The sequence below is a fragment of the Dipodomys merriami genome, unplaced genomic scaffold, assembly GCF_024711535.1.
Source record: "Dipodomys merriami isolate MVZ:Mamm:240054 unplaced genomic scaffold, mDipMer1.0.p SCAF_6, whole genome shotgun sequence".
NCBI classification, from domain to species: Eukaryota; Metazoa; Chordata; class Mammalia; order Rodentia; family Heteromyidae; genus Dipodomys; species Dipodomys merriami.
Genome location: NW_027206179.1, coordinates 18,284,845 through 18,311,589, shown reverse-complemented (window position 1 = coordinate 18,311,589; position 26,745 = coordinate 18,284,845). Strand labels below are relative to the sequence as shown.

General features: G+C 41.4%; 1 long non-coding RNA gene across 2 annotated transcripts in view; it reads left to right on the top strand.

Moving 5' to 3' along the window:
• LOC138813493 (uncharacterized) overlaps positions 1–26,420 on the top strand; it is a 90,541-nt gene extending 64,121 nt beyond the window's left edge. For both annotated transcript variants that reach the window (XR_011367820.1, XR_011367819.1), the window contains exon 4: positions 26,240–26,420. This is a non-coding gene — a long non-coding RNA (uncharacterized lncRNA). The remainder of the gene's footprint in view (positions 1–26,239) is intronic.
• The last annotated feature ends 325 nt before the right edge of the window (positions 26,421–26,745 follow it).

The window sequence follows — 26,745 nt, the reverse complement described above, 5'->3', positions numbered from 1 at the left end:
AGGTCAATGCGGGGCTGAGGTGGGGCGGGTGGTGGTGGTGGATAATGGGGTGGACCATGAAGAAGAAGTGCAGTTCCAGGCCCTTCCTTTTGTCCTGTCATTCCTGGCACAGGCATGGTGTACTGTGTTTCCGCTGTGATGTGCTGCCTTGCCATACTTGCAAAGCAATGGAACCAATCACTCATGGATGGGAAGCTTGGAAACTCCAAGCCCAAATAATAATATTAGCCTATTTGGGGTTGAAACCTCAGACATTTTGTAGGAATAATAGAAAGGTGTCTAGCATGGAACCTGTTCCTCCCAGGTCATTCTGGTGCTAAGACTTGCCTTCTGCATCAGGCATTGCCACCTGTGTTCTCTTCCCTTTTTTTTTTTTTTGGGTCCGGTCGTGGGGCCTGAACTCTGGGCCTGGATGCTGCCCCTCAGCTCTTCAGCTCAAGGCTAGCGCTCTAGCACTTGAGCCATAGCTCCACTTCCAGCTTTTTCCTTTTTTTTAGTTATGTGGTGCTGGGGAATCGAACCCAGGGCCTCAGGCATGCAAGGCAAGCGCTCTACCACTGAGCCACCTTCCCAGCCCCATGTTCTCTTCCCTTTAATGTGATATCTAAGAGGCAGGTCCTTTGCACTGGCTCCAAAGAGCTCCTTGATGGTTCCTTCTATCAAGTCGCTGGACGTGACCAAATAATGTGTGGCCGCAAATTTGACCTCCAGCACATTCCATATACTTTTGTATGTGTTTGGACTTGTTGAACATCGTATACTTTATGTAGGAGCTCAACCTGTAGGTAATACATGCATCTCAAGATGGTCAGCCTTTGTCCGGTTGGCGTCAGCTGTCATCAAGTGCTGCCTCCCGATGCATTCATGGCTTTTTAATATTCATCAATAAATGGCAGAGGTAGGGAAAGAAAGTAGCTTAAATATCATTGTATCAAGCTATTTGATAAAGCAAGAATAAATATACTTGAGATCCTTGAAGTAGATAGATAGATTCCAGTTATAAACTCTCTCCTTGTTTCCTCTGAGTACAAGGTTAACAGCGGGGTTTGTAAGCACTACTGTGTGCACTCAGGCATACACACCAGCTGATGAATAGAGTGTTCTTTTCATTCTTCCTGGAACGTGGTCGAAAGATCAAAGGCTAACTGCTGTTGCTTTGTCATTTTCAATAGTCATTGTGAAAGTATCCCTGTTAGGTTTCCATTTTGTAGAGTTGGCCTTGTAGTATTTCAAAAGGGAAGCCAAAATGTTAGTAGAAAAGATGTGTGTGTGTGTGTGTGTGTGTGTGTGTGAGAGAGAGAGAGAGAGAGAGAGAGAGAGAGAGAGAGAGAGAGAGAGAGAGAGAGAGAGAGAGAGAGAGAGAACGAGAGAGAGAGAATCAATCTGTTTTCCACAGATGTCATCTTTTTTGCAACGATGTTCTTAAAAGGCACAGATAACCCAAGGTATTGCCCATGATACGCTTAGGCACTTAGCCTTGAGCCTGCTTGGAATGACCTGCTCAAATCCAATCACCAGCAGCTTTCTGACTCTTTTATTACATGTTGCGATGCTCAGTCATAAGTGGTTGCACTGAACTTTGGCCCCTTTTTATTTTTGAAGTTAGAAATCAATGAACTTGAAGTGATGCATATAGAAGTTGGCTTTTACCTGTATGGTCTCTCTTTGTACCATGTCCTGAGCCAAAGTAAGAACTTATTCCACAAAGTATATGCATTTCTGATGGAACTGGTGGTAAAGCAAAGAAGAGAGAAGTATATAATTAAGGGATGTAGTTCAATGCTCCTGTATTTGAGGCTCTGGACTCAATCCCAAGCACCTCAAATAAGGAGAAAAAAATAGAAGAATCATATGACAAGTACATTCTTTTCCCCCAACTTCTTATGCAAACAATGGTTTTTCTTTTAACTGTCATTGCTTATTATATTTTGGTTTTTGTCCTCTACAACTGCAGTAGTATCTGAAAGAGGCAACGTGTCCATATACAGTGAAATAACAAAATGACTTACAATATGAGAAATAAGAGCCACAGTTGACTGTACAATATGAAGAGGAATCTGAAAACATTAGGTGTGTGTGTGTGTGTGTGTGTGTGTGTGTGTGTGTGTGTGTGTGTGTGTGTGTGTGTGTGTGTGTGTGTGTGGCAGGTGGCTTTTTACAAATATCATCCTGAAAATGTTTAATTTGTATTGAATTTAATCAATGAATGAGTTAATCAATCAGTGTAATAATGTGTTTGAATATATATGCATATTGTATGTCATACCTTTATGTTTGAGATCACTAGAATTAATTAATTAATGGTATGACTCAAACTCAGAGCCTTGTATATAGTAGACAAGTACTCTATTACAGAGCTATAGCTCCAGCCCTCACCATGTTTTACAAATGACTGTTGAATTTATGTATCTGACCAATGGTTACTCAGCAGTTCTCTTTGCATTCATAAAGGCATAATCTAGATATTGCTTGTGCTACAAAGCACAGATGGCACTGCCTTGAAGGCTTGTAGCTTTTAAAGAGAAATAGTGATGAGAATGCACGGCACCAGCACTATGTAATGCATTTGCTAATAGAAATACTTTAAGAGTAGGGAGATAGGTAGCTCATTCACTTGGTTTTTGCTTGTGTTCTAGACATCATGCGAGAATCAGGAAATAATTACGTTAAACAAGACGGATTGGTCACTGACCTCCTGGAACTTATACTTCTTTGGAGAGCAAAAACCATTAAACAGATGTAAATGCCTCAAAATGATGCATAGAGCAAAGGCTCCTGGGGGCACTTGGAAACAATCAGTTAAGCAAGGAAGTGTGCTTTGGGCTGCTGGAGTTTGAGTTTTATGTGCACTGTATGTAATGTGTGCTGCTGTGGGTGGGGCCTTCATGGTCTAAAGGAACAAGACTCCTGAAGCCCCTGGACTTGGCTGCCCACCATGGGGGCTGTGTGATGAGACAAGAGCTCTCCAGAAATCCATGTGTCTAGTTTTCAGCCCTGGATTACGGGTGACCAGTGTGATGACATCACGTAACATTTCTGTGCCTGAGTATTGCTTACTTATGGGATGCAAAGAGTTATACTGGGTGAACTTACAGGTCTATCAAACTGCATAATGCTATGTTCCCAGCAGAAGCAATTTCCACCTCTTTGAGAAAAGACTACATTGAGACAAAAGATGGGCCCATTTTTGGCAATACCAAGTGTGATGTGAAATAATTGCTGGAGGAATTTGGCTAGACGTATTGGAATGCACATGCTCAGAACATCTCTGTGGGGGGTTTAGAACATGAGCAGTTCACTAGGGGTGTCTGTGCATCACAGACCACCTGAATTATACCACATTGGAACCCTTGACAATGCATATCCCAACTGGTGGAGATTTGAGATCTAGCTTAGAAATCCAAACCCAGATCTTGATTGAGTTCCAGCTTGGATCTCTCCACCTTCCAGCCTGGAACTCCTGGGCACAATATTGCATCTCACTTCCTTACCCTCCCCTTGCAAGTAAAATATGACCATTGCCCTCAATCAGTGACATCTAACTTTGTATCGACCATCCAGGATTCCTTCTAACCCAACCATGATGGAATCCCAGCATGCTTACTAGATAAAAGTGAGGTCACCCAGGTCAAAGGACAGGGAACAGGCCTTGCAGTCCTAACGCATCTCCAGAGGAGGAAGCCAGTGGATTAGAACGTGTTCCCCTCCTTCTTCCCCCACCCCCTGGGGTGACAATCTGGGGACATCACTGCACATGGTCCTTTGAGGTAGTCTTATCAGCACTACACTGACACATGTCTCCTTTCTGAACAAACTTGCCGAAGGATGGACGCTGTGAGTCCTGCTTCTCCCCTGAATGGCTTCTCATCACTGGGGCTTTTGAGTGTTGGAGAGAGTGAACTGCAGTTCCCAACTTGCATTTTCAGCCACTCCCCTTTAAGTGAAGGTTGGCTGGCATTTAGGGCAATCTAGAGGGTTAATCATAGTCCACAACCGTGATTTAATCTTGTATTAGGCAAAGATGCCGTACACACTGTGGAACACTTGGCTTATGCAAATATGACCTTCCCCAGATTGTTCTATGAATCCCATAATAACATGGAAATTTCATTGTGGGCAGAAACACAAAGTTCTGCGGTGTGTGGCTGATTGCGTGAAGCCAGGGTACCCGGCAGGCTGCAGCAGCTGCCGAGGAGGGACTTAAACCTTGGTTTGCTGTTGGTCTGTGTTCTTACCGGCTTCTGCCATGGTGACATGTGCTATTTCCGTATCGTTTGTGTTGCTCCCCCTTTTATTGCATTCTAACTGTGACTGAATAGAAACCAGGTAATAGCAAAGGGTGCATTAGAAGAAAAGAAGCGAGAGCTTAAAAGGGGCGTGAGAGTGCCAAAGTCCTTATTCCATTATGTGTCATTTTCATTTGGCTACTTCAACACTGAAAGGTATTTTGAACAAAAGCACATGCACAAAAGATCGCATAAAAATCTGCACATGGTGAAATGATTAAGAGGCCTGGCTTTAGAACTGGATAGAGGGGATTCTGAGTTTTGTCTCTTCTCAGTTATGTGACTTTTGTCAAGTGGCTCCAGGTGTCTGGCCTCAGTTTCTCATCTGTAAAAATGGGCAGGACAGTTGTCCTAAATCAGATAATATCTGTACAGTGCTTGGTGTTTAATCTTGCTGCTTCCAAAGCACTGTAACTCACAGTCAAATTCCTCTCTTTCCATTCTGGCTAGTGTTCCCTTTCATAAACCACTTCTGCCTTAATACCACTATCTAGCTTTGTTGTGTCTCCAAAAGTGGGACCTCAATGGAGAAGCTTATAATCATGTGGATGATGTGTGAAATTTAAAAGCATTTACTTTACTCCAAATAATAACGCCCATAGTAAGATGCAAAAGGAAAGTGTACTGTTTTTCTTGAACACAAGACAATCATTAGCTATGGGCAGTCCAGCAGATTTAAAATTGTAACCAGTGTTCAAAACATGAAAATGAGAGATGGAGATGGTCAGTTCAAGATAAAAGCAACAAAAATGACCCCCAAATTCTAAGGGGACCTTGTGTGGTATTGCACATAGCAACTTTTTATGGTGAATAAAATGGAGGCTGTTTGACAGAATGATATCCAAGAGAATAATTAAAGGCAGGGAAGTGGCCAGTACTAATAATCAAAGCCAGCCAATGTTGGCTTAATGCTTACCATGTCAGCTAATGGCGCTACTGCCGCTGCTTTGTCACAGAGCACCCGTGCGGGCCCCAGGCCTCAGCAAGGTGGCCTATGTGTGCATATTGGAGCCAAGCATGGGCTTCAGGATGGTCTGGGAGTGGAGCAGGTATGGGTATTACTGTGGGCATGCAAAGTGATGGTGGGCGTGGTCCCAGCTGGGAAGCAGACCTCCCTTCATCTTAGAGGCCTGAATGAGGGAATAGCCACTGGGCCTAATGGCTTAGTGTTGCCCGAGGCTCTCTTTCCATTATGTGAAGTTTTATTTTTATTTTTCCTGACTTCGGATGCAGATAGGCTCTTCCCAGTTGACTGCTTCCATTCCTTTCTTGCTCAGAACACACCTGAGTTCTTTTGAGAGAGAGAGACTTCCCTTAGGCTTGCTGAACTGAAAGAAAACATTTCATCAATTGCCTTTTTTTTTTTTTTTTGTTAAGTTGGTGCCTGGGCTGTTTTTTCTTTCCCCTAGTCTCAAAACTTTTCCAGTTTAATTTAAAAAAATATTTTATAAAATAATTTAACAGGAACTCTGATTTCTCAAGGAAGTACAGTGATGTCTCCAGATTGTCACCCTGGGGGTGCAGACACATTCTAATCCAGTGGCTTCTGATGTGGATTCCCAGAAGTACCAAGCTGTGTTAGGATTGCAAGGCTCCAGATCTCTGTCCTTCGGCCTGGGCCAGTTGGAACCCGAATCCTCTGCACAAATGCTTAAGTAGGTTTTTTTTTCCCCTCTCAAGATGTTTTGGGCGAGTTCCTGATTGGAGACACTTGATGAACGTGGTATCTTTCCAGAGATCAAGGGTGAGGAAGCTGTAGGTCTTGGGGATAGCGTCTAAGACAGACTTGGTGCACCAGACATTACCCATTACTCAGTTCAGCTCGTGGTGGACAGATAGCTGGCATCTGCCATTGTTAGCAACTTCCTGGGCACAGGAACTGAGCGTGCCACAGTGCTTGCAGGGGTAGGAGGAGGTACACCAGCTCCTGTCACCTTGCATGGGATGGTGCCGTCTGCGGATACTCTTCCCCTCAGTAGTCCCACACAGGGACAATGCTGAGCGTGGCTGAGATAATGGTGACAGGGCTAAGATGATGGCAGTGGCTTCCTTCTTAGAGCACCTAACTCCCATCCATACCGATGTGTGAGTCTGCGCACGCACGGTCTTCAAGGAAGTCCTTGAGGAAAGAGTCCAGGAAAAAGTCAAAATCTCAGACTTCTTGATCAGCAGGAGAAAGCTATCTCCTCCAGCCACTGAGCCTCATGCTTCTGAGCAGGTGGCCCCATTTGGTGGTGGAGATTCTCTCCTTCTTGTATGCTTTGCCTCCAGGAATCTGATTGCCTTGCTTTGGCTACAGCTATTACAGCTAAAACTCAGGAGAAACCATCAGGGCCTTCCCCTGCTGAGTCTCCGAGTCCGTGAAACCTGCTAGGCTCATCTACCATGGGGTATTCTCCTGGAGAAGCAGCAGGTTTGCCCCTCTCAGATATCCCATGGATGTAGAATCATGCAACATGCAGTTAATCTTGTACCTGTTGACTCCCATCACCCGGAATTTCAATCTCAGCTCAGCACAAATCTCAGAATCCAATAAGAGGAGAACACACACCATGGTTGCATGGGAGAAAAGGACTGTGGCCCAAAAAATATACATCTTTACTAATAACATCAACTCCTGGATAACTCCTAAGTAGCAAAAACATGGACAGAAATAATAACAGAATGTATTTGGTGAGAGTTCACCGCCCAAACTCTGGGTCTATGGAGAAAGTCTGTGGACACCTCTGGGTTAGCTCAGGCTTAATCAGTTTTGGCATAGGCACAGCTTTTAATGACATGAAACAGGACAGATCAGCTTCTCAAGGCTTACTTCAGTTGTGTATTACTTTGGGCACTGTCATCAGGTAAGGGCTATCACTGACCTTGAAGGAAGACAGTGAATCTTTCTCTCTCTCTCTCTTTCACATAGACACACACACACACACACACACACACACACACACACACACACACACACACACACATACACACACACACACATACACACACACACACACTAAAATGTAGCTATTCAGCAGTTGGCCATGTCACTAAATGACTGGGACACAGAAGAAGTGGGAAGAAGATAGGGTAGAGGAGAGGAAAGAGAGGGAGAAAGAGCGAGATACCTTAGCTGAAAATAACGAAACTGGGAATGATGTGGTTAGAAGGGATGGGGGAGAGGGATGAGAGGGCGATATCGATCACGATGCCTAGACTGATATGTTAGATTGTAACCTCTTTGTACAGCCACTTAAAGAGAATCAAAATACAATAAAAAAAAAAGTGCAGCTGATAGCTGCGCTGGAGTGAGCCCCAGGCTTCAGGTTTCTTTTGCCCGGTGGGATGGATGGCATTCACTTCACTACCACATTTTCTGTTCCACTTCCCTCAGGCTGGGTTACCAGGGAAGTGTGTCTTTGGCACTGCCTTTGATGTGTGACCTAACCTGGTTTGTACAGATGAAGCTGGCTGGCCATGTGCCTGGCACACAGGAGATAGCAAATACATGTTGGTAGAATTGATTTAACCTCAGTGTCTTTGGGCTCGCGCTCTAGGAAGCGTGTTCATTGCATCACAGCTGGGAAACTCAACAGCACATAAAAATTCTTCCTATGATTTTCAAATTCTTTTGGAATTAAAACCTCCACCTTTCTTATTTTCTCTAGAAGAAGAAAATTAGCTTTCACAGAGGATCGTCATGTTTCGTTAAGGGACAAAATGATTTTTGTGACCTCAGGCTAGCCCTGTGATGTTCTCCATATTGATAAAATTGAGAGTTACGCCAGGAGTACTGGGTCTTTGCAAGGTACCTCCCTGGCAGGTGGACAGTCAGGGCTGAAGTGGAGCCTTTGATCACCCGTGAGCCCGAGATGTGGTCTCTTGTAGGCAACTCGGATATGCTGGCCCATCTCTGCTCCTCTGTCCCCTACAGAAGTGTCCACGTTGAGTCCACCCTGGCCGCTGACAGGGGAATCTGTGAAGACAGACTGGCAAGAATTCCTGCCAAGCCAGCTACAGAATGTAAAGTGGTATATGAATATGTAATAGCAGCCATTATCAGTTGATCCCTCTGTCTTTGGAAAGAATCATTTCATTCATCGTAGAGAGAATGAGGGGCAATTTGAAATGGCCTGAGGTAAGTGGCATTTCATATATTGCCAATCAAATTAACCTTGAACCTTTCTCGGCTACTTAGAATTCTTGGTCTTTCTCCATCGCTGGAAATTAAGATGATGCGTAGAAAACCACTTTTGATTTGAAATATGGCACTTCAAGCCTCCTTTCCCTCCTCCCCGGGGAGTTCTGTGCATCAATCAAACTGATTGAGACTTAAAGTGGGGAAAAGTGACGCGGCCGTGCTGAATGTAGAAGGCACTGGCAACAAAGACATTGCTTCTCCCCTCCTCCCTTCCCTCCAGTATGTGATCAGCAGTGTCTCAGGATCCTCATGACTGAGCAGCTAAACATGAATCCAAAGTGAAATTTTACAGAAATGTGAGTCGGGTTTATCATTCTCACACATGTGATTGGAATCTTTGATATCAAGTAGGTCTCCTTGGCATTTCCTAGCTGTTCTTCTCTTCCTCTGAGCTGAAAGCAGTTGATTGGTAAATGTGCATGGATGGCACTGACTTCCTTAAGCTCAGCACAGAACGCTCAAGAGCGTTTTGTTATTCTGCCCATTTTCAGTAAAGGTGTACACACACGCCCATGAATATACAAACATAAACATTTTCCTTTCTCAATCTGGTCTTCTTGGATAAAATAGACATGCAAGAAATCTACCCTTTTTAAAAACAGGCGCAATCTTACTTCTCAATGTCATTCTGCAGCTTTGAATGGTGGTTTTATTCCAACCATGCTTCTCCATTCTCTTGTCCCATGCCTCCACTTAGTTCTTCCCATTGGGCCTGCTCTATTTCTGCTCCCTCCACATGTCTGCCTTGTGCTACCTTGTTATATAACCCCCAGGAGTGTTTTTAGTCTCCACTGTCAATCTTTCAAGCATCCTGTACCCATGGAAGCGATTTCTTCCTTCCCCCCTCCCCTCCAACCTTGGTAGGTCTTTGCAGTTACTGTAGGGTACTGACCTCTCATTTTGTATTATGGACATTAGGCTACATTCATAGATCCATGCACACAAGATCTGTGTTTTATCATTTATAAGTATCCAAGCTTGTGGCAGAGGATTTAATAAGGATAGTAAAATGTTACAGCAAATAAAACAAAAATAGATCAGAAAAGGAAGGCCAAGGATTTTTTTTTCCTTGTAGGAGGACAGTATTGAGAACTGTGCCCTTCAAGCAGAAAGCTGGGGTGTTGAGAAACTTCCAGATGCTGGTGAAAGTTTCCAAGATCTGGAGTCCAAGGTCAAGGGGCCACTGGCCAGCAGCCAGAATTTTCTCTCTCAAGCACAACAGGGGTTTGCCGATGGATTCTGATGCAGATTCAGTCCATCTTCCAGTGTTTGCTGAGCAAGTTCATATAATGATTTTTTATAATTCTTTTGACTCAACTATAGACTCTGATGTTAGCACTGTTAAGAATTCTGTACGCAAGAGGCAAATATCTGAAAGCAGAACCAGACAAGTGTGATAGGTGTGTGTAAGTGTGCATATACGTTTATATATGAATGGTGTGTGCGTGTATGTCTCTGTGTGTGTATGTGTAATAGAGACCCAGCTGGATTGAGGATCAAGTTGCATATTGCTGTAACTCTTATCATTTAGCAATAACTCTCCCCAAGACTGAGGAATATAAGAATATAGGAGGTATATAAAATGATTTTCTTTAAGATTAAATGTAATTATAACATTGTCATTTTTCTCTAAATAGTAGTCCACTAAAAAACTACATAATTTCTTTTCCAAACTGGCTTTTTTTTCAGTGCCAGTCCTGGGGCTTGAACTCAGGGCTTGGGCATTGTCCTGCAACTTTTTTGCTGAAGCCTAGTATTCTACCACCTGAGCCACAACTCTGGCTTAAAGATAAGTGTCTCATAGATTATCTTACCCGGGCTGGCTTTGAAAAGTGAACCTTAGCCTCTTGAGTAGCTAGGATCATAGGAGTGAGTCACCTGCCCCTGGACAGGCTCATTTTTAAAGGACCAGCCAGATGACCAGTCACTGACTGTGTAGACATTGTCAAAAGACTAACACAATAGTGGAATTTCTATCTTCTACTGTACATATTTTGGGTTTATAGTTAGTTGCCTTCTGATATATATTAATTTAGACAAATTTATTATTCAGGTCTAGGAGACTCTGTGAGAGCTGTCACTGGCCCGTGCTGGTGGCTTTATACAGTAGGCACACAGAATTGCTTTCCTGTATGTCCCTGACTGCAGAGATGTTGAATTACCTGGGTTCTGACATGTTCCCTCTGCACTTCCTTTCTCCTTCCTGACGTCTCTGTGACTGTCGTAGTACATCTGTCTTTCTGTGTTCTAAGTCTTCCCTGTTTCTATTGCACCAGACTTACATGATAATGGAGTCGTTGTACTGGAGGGCTCAGCCCTGCCATGGACGACCTTCTTCTGCCAGGCCCCATTCAGTAGGGTTTGTGGTGATATTGATTAAATTAACCAAGATGCCAGGTGTGGGAGCATGTGGTTTCACTCTTCATAAGAAAAATTAATAACCACGGTGCTAGTAGAGTCCCTGGGTTCAATTTGGATAGAATATGCTGCTGTAAAGAGCAGCAATTTGAATGGCAGGTAGGTCTAATTAAAAGGAAAAAAAAAGAGCAAAGTTTCTTCCTATTTCCCTGAAAGCTTCACCCACATGGACAAAGAGGAATGTAGAGTTATCTATCTAGAACATTCAGGCTGAACACTGTCACTAGGAAGGACTCAAATCACCTATATGGATGGCTGCCATTGCTTAAACTCCCTGAATGATGACCTAACTCTTGATTTCCTCTATCTAGTGTGCAAAATAAGGGCTTCTAGCCTCTTACACCGACTCCCATTTTCAGAGCTGAGAGAACAAAAATCCAAGGATGGTAGTCAAAAATTCTACCATGTCCTTTGGAAACTAAGAATAGAACTTTTTTTTTTTAAAAAACCTAATTAAAATTTTGCACTGAAAACCCGCATCGTCTTAACACAGGAGGGCAAGCTGGGAAGGACTGGCATTCAGCATCCTACTGTTCTTTTGTTGTAACTACTGCTGGGGACAGGAGAGCCGGCTGATTTGCCTTCTTACACATCAAGAATGCAGAATTAGTCTGCACATAAATAAAACTTTTATAGTGCACAATAATCCATAAATGGATACTCATTTACAATAAAAACAATTACCCCCTGGATAAACTGTCTCAAGAGCTCTATTCAGGTGGCAGCATCTGATCAAGGGATCAAGGATCAAATCTGGTTGCTTAAGAGGTAGGGACTGTTTAATCCTTTCTAGGTTAATGCTGCCCAAATGTGACCCTCGCTGTCCCGAGCACTGGTTGATAATAGCCATTTTACAAAAGCAGTGGCCGAGAGAAGGGCATTGACAGCATTTTCTCCTACTAGTGCCAAAGACAAGGGCTGGCAGGAAGAATCTGTCCCTTTACGTAATTACATCCAGGGAGCATTATGAATTTTGTGCTTTCATTTTTCAAAGCCAAGGGCTTTGTATCATGCATGCTCAAGATTCATAATCACTTTTCACATTTTTTTCCACTGCTCAGAGGAAATGGGAAGATTGGAGTTTAGATACAAATCATCAAAAATGGTTATTCCCTTTTCCAGTGTGTCTGTTGAGGCTTGGATAATATTGTACAAACTGCGGGCTGCCACAATTAGAGCACAGACAATGAGGACGGTGATGTCAGCCCTCAAACAACGGGGAAGAGAAAAATTTCTGCCTGACAAGGACTTTTTCATTTCATAACCTTGATTTCCAGGCTCCTGATTTCACTTTTGTATCTAATGTAGACAAGAACAAATGACAACAAACTGGCATTTTAATTCATTTGACCTAATCTCCCTGGTCAATTTGGGTATATCCATTCTTTCATCTGAGAGTTTTCTTTTTTGGTAAAAAGTATGAAAGTGCTAAATAAATAAGTTTAAAATTTTTTCTTCCTTTTTTTTGTTGCCCAGAATTCTTTACTGACATAATAAAATAATAAAAATTGAATATAGCTCAAGGAAAGAAACTTGGAGAAAAATGTGTTTTCTTTTCTTTTCTCAATAAATATTTCCTATGTTGTTTTTTCTTTTGATACTCTTTTGGTCTTTACTTTTTATTAAGTAGCTGTATTAAGGGATTACAGTTCCAGAAGTCAGGTGATGAGGACAAAGCATCTTGGCCTATGTCTCCTTCTTTCCCTCCTCCCATCCTTACCCATACATTACAAAGTTCAGCTTTTATACAATGCACCTTGAATGTAATGGTTATGTTCACTGACCTTCCCCCTCCATTCGTGCACCTTTCCTGTGGTAGCTCTATGTCTCCAATACAGTTTAAGGTACTTGCTTCCTCCTTTTACTTTAACTGTCTTTTTGTGGCTGTTGTGTTTTTTTAAACCCAGGCTAGCCTTGAACTCACAATCCAGCCTCTGCTTCTGAGGGCTGGGACTATAGGCACGCACTACCAGGCCTGCTTCCCTGGCTACCTCTTTGACCCTACCTAGTGAATAGATGTAGATGAAAATGAAAAGTGATCTTTAATTCCTCTATCTTCGTGTATAACTTGAAAGTAATATAAATGGTAATAACGTGATGCTTAGAAAATATCTCTGAGGGCCACCATTGCATTTGGTGACAGTCCTGTCTGTCTGCTATAGGTCTTGGAACTTGTGGTCCCTCTCAGGAGAGCTGCCCATAATGTAAGGGTAAAGAAAATAACCCCACAAGAATATCAGTCTTGTAACGTGTCTATGTGCAAATATTTACACATGAACTCAAACTAAAGAGGGATTTGACCTTTAAGGTGAAACTCAGATTGGAACCAATTTGGAAACAAAAGCATATTGTACCATTGGTGGTGTTTATATAATCTGTATCTGAGGATGTCTATTAAATATTGGTGTTTAATACTTATCCCGTACTAAGAAAGAAAATAGCTCTGATTTGGAAGACATTTGGTTGCTGTTCTGCTTAGGGGAAAGTGTGATTAATTAATCATCACCTAGTCAGTTGAGCCTTCAGTAATGCAGCAGATGGCTCTTAGGATGTGGAGGAAGGTTAAACATTGGAGCAGAACCTTTGTTGTACTCATTATTTCTTTTCTTTTTCTATATTTTATTGGCATATATTACTTTGTACATACTAAGGGATTTCCTCATGACCTTTCCATAATGCATACACTTAGATTCTTTATTTCTCTTTCAATCAGCCTCACCGTCTTGGATCTTTAGTTCTTTATTAAAAAAAAAAGAAAAAAAAGTAAGCCAGGCCCAAAGAAACATAGGTCCCATGGTTTCCCTTATTTGCAATAACTAGTATATGTCTGAGACAAGCAGAAAAGGTCAGATAAGTTGATGTTAGGTGAAATGAACCCCAAGATAAATATTCAAATGTTTTTTCTTTCATGAGATTGTTTCTAACATATTTATAAGATGATTTCTTTGTTGCTTTGTATGTCCCTCCCCCATGGTATAACCCCTGCTTTCACTGTATTTGATGTTGGTATAATTTGTGGAGGGGAAGGGAAAAAACAAATTGTTTAAATAAGGATACAGGTGGACCCATTGCAACAATGAGATGTACAAGTTGTTATGTCAAAAAACGAACTTTACAACTTTGGCCAGGGTGCGGGGGTGGAAGATGGGAAGGGATGGGAAGGGGAAATAAAGGAGGAGGTAACAATAGGAGGCAACAATGCTTGATAAGAAATGTACTCATTATCTTGCCCATGTAACTGTAACCCCTCTATATGGTATTTTCACAATAAAAAAAATCCAAGAAGAAAAGAAACCTATATTTGTGATAGTATATCGGGAAATTTCAAATGAAGGTTTATAGTTTTGTATTTTTTATTATTATTAGAAACGGGTTTCAATTAATAGTCGTTTTTTGTGTACAATGCATCTTTTGTTGTTGTTGTTGGTCTTGGGGCTTGAACTGAGGACCTGCTTTGTCCCTGAAATTTTTTTTTTCTCAAGGCTGGGACTCTAGTATTTGATCTCCACTTCTGGATTTTAGGTGCTCCCACAGTCTTTCCTGCCTGGGCTGGCTTCGAACTGCAATCCCCATATCTCAGCCTTCTGAGTAACTAGGATTACAGCATGAGCCACCGGTGCCCAGCAACAATGCACATCCATTCTTCTCCCCCACCCCTCTGTCCTGAGTGTCCTAGCTCTGCTTTCACACATGTACACCGAGTGTTATGACTCTACCTACCTACCTACCCTCTCTCTCTCCATTTATCCTTGCCCTTCCCCCAGTCTGTCCTCTCCTTAGGCAAGATGTGTTTCAGTTTCCTAATGTTTATTTTGTTAAACTAATGTTGAAAGGTGTTATACCATAGGAATCTACTCTGTGCACACCAAACAACTTAGTCATACCTTTGATCATACAGTGTGTATGGCTCTGTGTCTGTTTCATGCATGTTTATATTTTAGGGCCAGCTCCCACATATGAGCCTGTGCTTTACTCAATATGATGTTTTCCAGGTCCATCCATTTACCCACAAATGACATAATATTATGATCCTTGATGAATGAATAAAATTATACACACACATACAGATACCTATACATCCATACAGACACACACATATATTTTATTGATTCACTGGTCAGCTGGAAGGTCTCATAACTGTTTTCATAACTAGGTATTGTGATGCAAGAAACATGAGTATGCAGGTGCCTTTATTTTACCTAATTTTGTGATCTTTCAGATGAATACACAAGAATGATATTGCTGGAACATAAAATAGTTCTATTTTTAGTTTTTTGAGGAATCTCCACACTTCTGTAGTAACTGTGCTAATTTACATGACCAATAATAGTGTATTGGGACTCTTTCCCCCACATCCTCAACAGAATTTCTTGCTGTTTGACTTCTTGATGATGGCTATTCTTGGTGGGTTGAGATGGAATCTCAATATTTTTTCAGTTGAACATTTCATTCATCACCAGGGATGTTGAGCATTTAAAAAATGTAATTATTAGCCATTTGTACCTCTCCATATGAGAAGTGTCTGTTTAGCAACCTTATTCATTTATTAATAGGTTATTGATTTTTTGGGGGGGGGTTGGTTATTTGAACTCTTTGGATATTCTGGTTATTAGATCTTTATCAGGTGTATTCCTAGCAAACGTCTCCCTTTCTGTAGGCAGACTGTAGGCTAACGACTATGTACTTCATAGTGAAGAAGCTTTTTATTTGATGCAATCCCATTTGTTGATGTTCTCTCCTATTTTCTGAGTCCATGGAATGAATAGAATCATTTTTATATGGAATTTTTCTTCTGTTTACTACCAGTGGCAGATTGTAAAGCCCCTAGCGTATCTTTCAGCACCTGGAACACCAGCAGATACGAATGAATTGGTAACGAGGGATTATGACCTAGAAATACTTTTTGCCTTGGTATTTTGTAGGGACGTTGTATAGCTTTGAGAAAATCATTCTTAAAGCTTGGATTTAAGGCTCTCTGCAGGGATCAGTGATGTCTGGCCTACCTCTTCCACTTGACACATGAGAAGGGTTATATTGCAGGGCTGTAGGACGGAATCTCAAGGGTGCATAGCCATGTTCCAGAAAATTATCTGTGCCTTAAACTCAGTTTTCTTGGTCCAGGGTTCCATTTGATAAACACACACACACACACACACACACACACACACACAAAGTGCCTTATACTTCTGGAGAAATCCAACCCTCATCCCACTTATATCTCCCCCAAGTCCTACAGTCCAGCACTAAATGGAGACACAGTGAGAAATCTGTCCTTGGGAGTTTATTTTCTATTCCCTTCATCTTCAAAGTCATCATTTTCCATGCAAGTGGTAAAACTGGCAGAATGCTACCCTTTGTGTCATCTTTCTTCTTATTCATACTGCAAGTAGCAAATGTTAGTGATCACATACTACAGAATCTTATTCATAAAAAATTACCTGTATAACACAAAGTGGGATAATGAGTGCAAGTACTTCAATGTTCAGAAATATGAGAGTTTCTTTCATGGACAAACAGAGGAAATGCATACTTAAAATATAAACTAGATGCCAGTAACTCATACTTGGAACCTGAACTACAAGTTTAGGCTGAGATTCAGAGGAACATGGTTTGAGGCCAGCTCAGGCAGAAAAGTTCACAAGGTCTCTTCTTGGCAGATAGTGGTGTTTGACGGTATACGTCTGTCACCCCAGCTTGGTGGGAAGTGGAGATTGCGAGGATTGTGGTTCCAGGCCATTCTAGGCAGTTAAGTCTGCGAGGTAGTCTCCTAATGGAAGGAAGCTGGACAAAGTGACTGTTGACTGTCGTCCTAGCTAAGAGGGGAGGCCAAAAGTAGGCAAATTTACACAAACACATCATTTTGTCACAGGTTGATTCCATAACAGAATTGATTTAAAAAGTGATTAATTCTAGAGGTATTCAGCACATTTTTGTAGACAATTTGGGCTTTCAGGATAATTTGGGAAGGGCAGGAGTTAGAGGAGGGAATTTGAATGGAGGAAAGGTATCAAACAGGAAAGGTATCAAAGCACAAGAGAACAAGCAGATAATAGAATGGTATTAGGGTCAGGTATCAATGATACAATTATAAACATCATGATAGATTATATAGAAATCACAGTAGTGTAAAATTGGAGTGAGAATACTAAGAAGCAATTTGGATATTGTACACAGAGGATTGGAAACGGCTCTACTGGTTAACTGAAAAAGTTTATTTTTGTTGGACACAGGGCTTGAACTAAGGGTGTAGGTGCTGAGCCTGAGCTCTTTTGCTGAAGGCTAGTGCTCTACCACTTTAAGCCATGGCACCACTTCAAGTTTTCTGGTAGTTATGTGGAGATAAGAGTTTCACAGACTTTCCTGCCTGGCTGGCTTTGAACTGTGATCCTCAGATCTTAACCTCTGGATAGCTACAGGCATGAGCCACTAATGCCTGGCTTGATTGACATTTTTGAAATGGAAATCAATTGAAATTTTTGAAAAGGAAATGAATGGGTTTGATTATTATTATTTGTAGAGGAGCAATTAGATGATGTATGGGTAGAAATGCTTGAAAACTATAGACAAAAAGATATAACATGAACTGGAAGTGGAGAAAACAGAATATAAATGAATTCATTGTTCCTATGGTTTTTTTTAAGAAAACACCAAACCTATTTGTCACTAATTCTTCCACAAGGGTAAAGTTTGCCCAGCCATTTACCCAAATGACCACAAATAAGGCAACACTAAAGCTACCAGCACAATTATGTTCATTGCAGCTTTATTTTTTTTTAAATTTTTTTATTGTAAAGATACTATACAGAGGGTTACAGTTACATGAGTGAGGTAATGAGTACACTTCCTCTTGAACATTGTTACCCCCTCCATTGTTTTCCCCCTACCATCCCCTCCCTCCCTCCCTTCCCCAAGGTTCTTTTTTTTTTTATTGTGATTAAGTGATTACTTAATTTCCGGTAATTCACAGTATTGTGGAATAATGATGCTCGTTTAAAGTCACAAGTTCATTCTAGCTTTCCTGGAGCAAATTGTCTATCACAGTCTGTAATATATAACGGTCATTGCAGCTTTATTTAACGTAGTGATGATATAGAATCAACCGAGACAGCTCTCAGTAGATGAATGTATCAAAAATGTTATATATATATATATATATATATATATGAATTCTATGCCTCCATCAGAAAGAATGACAGTGCCTATTCATAAGGAAATGGAGACTTGGAAAACACCATATTAAATGAAGTAAGTCAGACCCAAAGAAAGATAGGTTTCATGATTTCCCTCATTTTTAATAATTAGTATATGATTAGGATAGTCCTAGCAGAGGATGCAATAGCTCAATAGCTATGTACATACGATCATATAAAATGACGCTAATTGAAACAAACTCCAAGATATGGAAACAAGAGGGGTGTGTGTGTGTGTGTGTGTGTGTGTGTGTGTGTGTGTGTGTGTGTGTGTGTGTGTTTAGTTATTTCTGTTATTTGCAGTTATTTTTCTTCCCCAACCCCCTCTGGTTTATTCTCTGTGGCCACTGTCTTTGATTTCTGTACCTTTTATCTTGTATATAAGTTTATCTGATTTGTGGAAGGGAAGGGGAACCACAGAAGGGTGTTAACAGAGGGTGAACTAATGCAGTAGGGATATTCTCTAGACTTTGTGTTGGAAATGAACTTTATAACTTGGAGCGGGGAGGAGAATTGGGAGGAGGAAGAGGGAGAAAACAAGGGAGGGGATAACACTGTTTGAAAAGAATTGTACTCATTACCTTACTTGTGTAACTGTAACTCCTCTGTATATCACCTCTACAATACAAAATAAATAAATTAAAAAAGAGTGCCCAGCATAGTATGTCTTTAGTAAATATGTACAAAATGAATAGATGAATTAGGAATATGAGATAACATTAGGAAGGCCAGAGATATTTGATAATGCTATGGGAGAGGAAGGGCAAAACTTTTAAATAACAAGACCATAGTTAAAGAAGAGTTCCAATTTGAAGGTTGTCAGGACAATGAGTTTTGAAGCAAATGATGTTGGAAGTCATTGGCAAGGGAGCCTGGATAGAAATTAGCTGTCTCATTGCTTATGGCTTCTTTCAGTGTCCTGGAAGTTGATTAGATACTTAGACCTTTTAGTGCTGTGTGTGTGTGTGTGTGTGTGTGTGTGTGTGTGTGTGTGTGTGTGTGTGTGTGTGTGTGTATGTGTGTTTGTGTGTGTGTGTGTGTGTGTTAGAGCCGAAGACCTTGAGCTTGGTAGAACAGTCATTTCCTATGATGCTGTGACCTCTAGCACAGTGCTCACATTCCGAGAAATGCTTAATGTTTAACAGGCTGCTTGCTGCTCATTTCCTTAATCACCTTTCAACATCAGAACTCTGCTTTATCAGATAAGGCAATTTTAGCCATAACAGGTGATGTTGTTTTGTCCAATCACAATGCATCTGTCGGGATGATATTGTTTTCAGTGCTGATTCAGATTTTTTTTTTTTTACCATATTCAAATGTCCTGTCCCTTGCCCAGAAAGGAAGTTAGAAAATGATTTCAAAGTAAAAACCAATTTACTATCTCATCCTGAAATTCTAAGATTCATCTTTTGATAAGAGCAGAGGTAGTAGGTTGTGTTCTTGGGTTGGTTATATAACATTATGACATTTTCAGCCTTCTTAAAAATATCATGTATTGCTCTGCCCTAAAAATGTTCTAAGTAATGTGCAAAACAGACATCACATTCTATCTTGAGTCTTAGAGTATTATGAAGTCCGTCCCCCGTGGTGGCAGTTGCGGTCTTGTCTCTATCTTGAGTCTTAGAATATTACTAAGTCTGTCCCCTGTGGTGGTAGTCAAAGTCTTTTGTGTGGAGTAGAGCTTAACTTCTGCTATTCACATTCTTGGGCAAAAATAAAAAGGTACGTGGAATATTTTTGCAAGAAATGCTTGTGTCAAATTATGTATTCTGCTTTCTTTCCTGGTAGAACTATTTAGAAAAGAACCTTTTTCCTTCAAAGGATATGAACAATTCTGAACTTGCCTTCAACGTGTACTCTATTTATTGGAGACTCTACCATACAGCTGGCGGCTCCCTAGGACCTGCCTATGTGGTTAGTCATGATTCTACCAGAATGGTTGCAACCGATGTGGATGGAGAGGCTGTAGTGGCGATACGTCTGTGCTTATAAACACATACCAATGAGGGGGGAAGGTTTGGGATTGGTTTTCATTTGCAAATAAATCATGAAGGATGGATGATAAATACCATGGCAGTACGTCATCACACACAGCATGGTGGAGTTGGCTGTATGTATGCTGTTGCTTCCAGTTCTTAAGAGCTAACCTTGTACAAACTCTGGTTTCTTCAGCAAAAAGCCATGTGATGAAGCTCTTGGTGGAAGTTTTGTTGGATCCTGCAGGCAGCCAGAGGTGACACAGAGGATGTGTCACCTCAGGAACTGTGGCTTACCTACCCGAAGGACCCGGCACTTGATGTAGATTGCCTGTAACTGAGGGGTAAATGTGGGACAATGGAGCATGAGGTGCCCTTTCCTGCATAGTGGTCCATGACTTGGTGGCTGGGTTGCATCCTGGCAGCTAGAACATGAGCGACACCAGAAGTCAGGCTGGTACCCATAGAAGGACCTTCAGGAAACCGTGTTGTGAACCCCCTTTTAACAATTCTATTTCTCTTTCTGGGGCAAAGTTAGAATCCTATCTATTTCCAAAGGTTGGAAAAAAAATGCACATACTATTGGGAACACTCTAGAACACTGTTCAGCAAGCATTCATTTCATTTGAAAATGTTCTTTACCTTTTTTTTCCCTCATGAAAACTCTTTTGAGGCTGTATAGAAACATTGTTACAGGCTTTGACAGATGGTGGGCATCTTGATCTCCAGTCTGACCATCGGCCTGGCCTGGCTTGTTTCTGCCTGATTTGCCTTTGGCTTAGCGTCTTTGAAACCTGGTGGAAAGGCAAGTGAACCTTTAGAAAACTGGTCATAGGGCAGAAATAAATTCCTTTCCAGAGCCGGGTGTGGTGGCTCACGCCTGTCAGGGTCGCCAGGTGGGAAGGTGAAATAGGCAGAAACAGGCAGAAAAGTTCATGTGACTCCACCTCAACCAATAAAAAGTTGAGTGTGGTGATATACACCTGTACTCTCAGCTATGCAGGAAGTGTTACTGGGAAGACAGAAGTCCAGGCCAGATCAGGCAAAAAGCAAGACATAAATTTGAAAAATAATAAAACCAAAAAGGGCTGAGGATGTTGTTCAAGTGAAAAACGTTTGTTCAGCAAGCACAGTTCCTTGGATTCAAAACCTCAGTATCACAACTTTGAAAAATTCCTTTCCAGAGAAATGCAAGTTGTATTTCTCTGTCTCTGTCTCTCCCTGTCTCTCTCTCTCTCTCTCTCTCTATCCCTCTCTCTCTTTCTCTCTCTCTCTCTCTCTCTCTCACACACACACACACATACATGTATATCTGCCTTCTTCTATTTCAGGTGTGTGAGTTATTATGGACATTTTTCATGTGAATATGATCTAAAATATTTTTCTAGTCTGTCATTTCATTGTTCTTAATCATTATTTTGAAGATAAAATATATATATATTTTTCATTTTGCTGAAGTCCACTTATTATGTGGTTGGTGATATATCTGAAAATTTTGCAACCAATTCAAGGCCATGAGAATTTTTCTCTTAGGAGTTTTGTCATTTTAACTCTTATATGTAGGTCTCTGATTCATTTTGTCTTAATTACTCAATGATAGGATTCCAGTCTCAAATTGTTTATTCTGGATAAACCCCCAAATGCAATTATCCTACTTGAAAAGTTAGTATACACTTATACTGGTTTTTTCCTCTCAAATCACTGACTCCTTTGTTTATTGACTCATTTTAAAATTAACTTTTCCTTGTGCTTTGATTTGTAAGCTTTGGTTTAGAACTAAATTGCATGAACTGCATGCACATATAAACTCATGTCATATTTAAACATATGAAGGAATCCCGCCTGGTAGAAGGACAGAAATGTTTTATGAGTGTTCCAAGGAAGGCCTTTTAGTTGGATTCTAGTTTTTTGGTGAGTACTTGGGTTTGAAGCTCTACCATGTAAGCCATACCCTCAGCTCCTTGCTGTGTTTTATTTTTTATATAGAGTCTTGAGCTTGGACCTGTGGCTAGCCTGGCGCCTTCATCCTTCTACTTCTGTCTCCTCCAATGATTTGGGTTACAGGCATACACTTCAGGAAGCCCGACCCCTTACGTTAGTTCCATAAACAGCATATACTGCCTTTAAGTGAGTTGATAGCTTCTTTTCTGCTTCTTCAGAAGACCAGAACCTTTGCATGGTGCTGAGCTTTAATTGTCTTGATCTGTAAAAGCAATAGCTCTCATTATTGCCAGAAGAGCCACAGATCAATATTCTAAAGGGAATGTCTCTTTTTTGGGTTCACATTCCTCAGCAGTTAATTGGCCTACAAAAAATAATGTAACAAGCCTTCTGTCTGTTGAAATGTTTACTTCCTAGTTTACTCAGGAGGTTGCTCATAAGGAAAGATCTGTCTCTGGTACATTGGTGACATTTTTCTCTGGAGCTCCAGCCTATAAGCTGTCTGGGCTTGTGGGCCATTCCTGTGTTTCTCATCAGTAGCAATCCTTAACGGGAACACTTACTCATCCCCAGAGTCTCACTGGCTTCATTTTCCAAGGGAAGAAATCCATTTGGAGGAATTTGCAGTTCACCTGTTCCTTTTTTTTTTTTTTTGTCAGTCATGGGCCTGAACTCTGGGTGCTGACCCTCAGCTCTTCAGCTCAAGGTTAGTACTTTATCACTTGAGCCACAGCTCCACTTGTGGCTTTTTTTCTGCTTATATGATGCTGAGGAATTGAACCCAGGACCTCATGCATGCAAGGCAAGCACTCTACCACTGAGCCACCTTCCCAGCTCCAGTTCACCTGTTTCTTCTAATGTTATAAAACCCATCGAGTTCAGGCCTGTGAGCCCAGGGCTCCCGGCCCTGGCTCTCTGCAGAACTGCTTTATTGGAGTGTTGGTAGAGGATCCTAGCCCAATTTGGTGGCCATGATATGAGAGAGTCACTAGGAATCCTAGCCACGACATTCACTGTAAGGATGAAGTCAAGTAATCTTGTTTCATGTAAGAACATTTCTAGAACTTGATGTTCTTCCCAGATCCCCAGGGGAGAGAAACTGGGCCTTGATTTCTCAGGAGGCAAAGTAGATCCCCCAGGATCTGATCAACCATTGTCCATATCTACAGACCTCCAGTTTGATTAATTAAAGAACTTATTATCTTCAGTTCTTTATTTTTTTAAATTTTTCTTCTTCTTCTTTTTTTTTTTTTGTCGGTTGTGGGGCTTGAATCTGAGTCTGGGCGCTGTCCCTCAGCTCTTCAGCTCATGGCTAGCACTCTACCACTTGTGCCACATCACCACTTCTGGTTTTCTGGTGGTTTATTGGAGATAAGAGTCTCACAGACTTTCCTACCCGGGCTGGCTTTGAACCATGATCCTCAGATCTCAGCCCCCTGAGTAGCTAGGATTACAGGCGTGAGCCACCAGCACCTGGCTTCAGTTCTTTATTGACATGTATTTTCCCTCTTATTTTGTTGTGGTACTTGGAAGACAGAGAGGAAATCTGCTTTCTTCCTTACTTTGAAGACATAAGCAAGAATATGCTGTTTGTTTCTCTGTTCTCGTGAAACATATCCTGGTTCACATTGTCTTTCTTTCATTGTTGGTTTAATTTTCATTTCTTGAATTAATTACTGAGGTGCATTTTTGTCAGCTATTTAAAAAATGTTACTGCAATGTGTTTTAAAAGTATGGAAGTAAGCTACTTAAATTCTTATTTATGATTTTCACATCTATGAATCCTGTTTCTACTAGGATTTTCTTTTCTTTTTTTTGTGGTACTTACTGGGGTCTAAACTCAGGGCCTCATGTTTACTAGACAAGAACTCTACCACTTGAGTCAAATTCCCAGCCCTTTGTTTGATTTATTTATCAGACAATGTATAGCATTTTTGCCTGGGGATGACTTCAAACTTAAACCCTCCTACTTATGGACTTCTGTATACTTGTAATTACAGTTGTGAAGCAACATGTCCAGTTTGGTTATTGAGATGGAGGTTTTCTCCATTTTTTTACCCTCTAATCTAGCCTTGAACTTTGATCCTTCCAATGTCTACCAGGTAGCTGAAATTTTGTACGTGTCCTCATTCTCCATGTTTGCTATGATACAACCTCATGATAATACACCAAGACATTTTCCTCAGTATGAACTTATAAGATATGTAGACATAAATATATTTATATCGCACCTTGTTGTTTATCATCTGATCAGCTTATGCTTTGAGAAATAAGTTTATATATCAAGTAGTCAGTCTGTCTTTTCCTTTGCGATTGGTTCCATTGCTTTTGTGCCTGTTATTTTTTTCATGCAATTAAAAAAATACTTCTTGAGGGTTTTTCGATATGGTGGAAATGATTTTTATTTTTAAAAGCCAGTTCCATGAAAACAAGCATAAATTCAGTGCTCCGGGCACAAATATACACAGTAAAACATCTGTTGATATATGGATAAATTTTGCTTGATTCATTTACAAACTTTACATTTATTTCTCTCATCATTATACAATGGAGTTTATAGAAATACAATACACATTTAATGCTAGCATTTCCTTCTGAAATTAAAGAAAGTTGTGCTTTGGGACAGTGTTAGTGGAAAGCTACCTCCTTATCAGTATTCATGATTTTAAGGAAGAGCTGTTTATCCTGTCTTTCAGCTTGCCTGGTTTACCAGAAATCACATCTCACTTATGTCAAGTTTCTGGCTTTGCCACATGCTGCAAGGGAAATAAGAAAGGACTAAATTGCAACATGATTTTACATCTAGTGTCTATATTTGTATCCGGCTTTGTGCATGACTCTGACATTGTTGTGATGGTTAGTATGACATTTGGGGTCCCTGAGGACTAACTACTGGAAAGAAGTCCAAAAGTTAGACAAAGACTCTCATTTTAACAGATTATAATTCACCAGCCAAGGCAGGGCCAGAACTGATGGCTAAAAAGCTAAGGGGAGGGAAGGGAAGGTAGATTTTGTAACAAAAACCACAGCATTGTTGTTTCCCCTCGCTTAAGTATCCTGATTATCTGCAGAGGAATGGCAGCCTCAAAGAACAGAGGGTTATACTTCTTGTCTGTTTTTTTTTATTATTGTTTTTTTTTTATTGTGAAAATACCATACAGAGGGGTTACAATTACATGGGCAAGGTAATGAGTACATTTCTTATCAAGCATTGTTGCCTCCTCCTTGTTTCCCCTTACTATCCCTACCCCTTACCCCCCCTCCATCTTAATGAAGCACATAGGTATGGTAAGCTGACTTGCATAAATGAACGTCCATAGCAAAATCGATATGTTCTTTCCCCTCGTGCAGATGACTCAATCATAATACGAAGCTTGACGTCGGAGCAGTGACTCCATTATAAAATGGAGAGCTGTCCTTTTCCTTGGCTTCTCCCCAGATGTGACCCTAGAATCCTACCAGATGCCCTGGGGGGCCACTATCACAGGTTCAAAGAATAGCCAGGCCCAAGCTGCAGACCCCAGAGGTTCTCAACCTGAGCTGCCTCGACAGGAATCCAATTCTCCCATTCTTCCCAGCGTTAGGATGGCATTCTGTCTTCCAAGACCATCCTTATCACGACTGGCCTTTGGGTTTTCACTGTGGTCTCAGAGACGCACTGCCAGCTTCTCGTCCAGATGTCACTTGGTGTTTGAGCATCAGCATTTGCAGTGACAGAAGAGAGCCACAGAGTTCTCTCAGAGGCTCCTGGAGGCCCGGAGGAATGCGTAGTCCATGTGAACTCTGCTGTCCTGTGGCTCAGTCCTCCATCTGCATGGTGGTTGGTTGGTTGCATGAAGTTCAAGGACAAGGATGAGCCTCTGGATTCCTATTGGAGCTCAGTGTCCTGGCTTCTCATTCTCAAAGGGCCCGAGGTCCATCAGCCAAAGGTTAGGTCCTCAGATGGTTGTTGGATCTCTTCAGTATCAACTCCACTTGCAAGTTGTCTGGTTTCCTTGAAAGTGAAGGAGGAGGACAGGGTGCCCAGGGAGACTGGATCTTGGCTGTTCTCACTGCTGCTCTGTCTCATTTAATGGATGTAGAACCCCTTGCCCTTCAACCTTGATTCTTGATTGGCTTGATGAAAGGACTCCTGGACTGAAGCAGTGTGGTGTGGGCTGTCTAGCAGGACTAGCAGGACTAGCTGTCCTGCGTGCTTCACTCACACAGTGCTGTGCATTAACCAGGCCGTGCTTTGCTCTACAGCCGTGTCCTGCCGTGGGCCAGTGCCGATGGCGTTTGGGTCAGTGCCTCTCCAAGAGCGCTTTCTCCTTCTGTCTCCATGGAAGACAGGCCATAGAAGTTTGCTACATTTTGGATCGGATGGATGCATTCATTTGTTAAATCCCTCCCAATTGTGTAACTAGGAACTTTTTTAAACTATGAAAAGAAGACCAATAAAGAAAGTAAATATTGTCTTCGTCTCTGTTACGAATGTCTCCGTGTCTTACTTCCTGAGCTCAGGTCTAGATTGACTCCTTCCTTCTCTCTCTGTGAAGACAGGATCGGCTCCTGAGACCCCCACTATAGCTTTAGAATTAGCCCTGGAGACCTCGGCATGCACTCCAATAAATGGGGTGTGTGGGGATTTATTAGGCCCGGCTCTCGTGCTGGTTTTGGAAGGAATCTAAGGTTGAAGGAGTGCTACTTAATGTATTCTTTGGATAAGAATCGTTCAGAGAGGACATTGGCTTCCAGAAGGATCCTTGTTG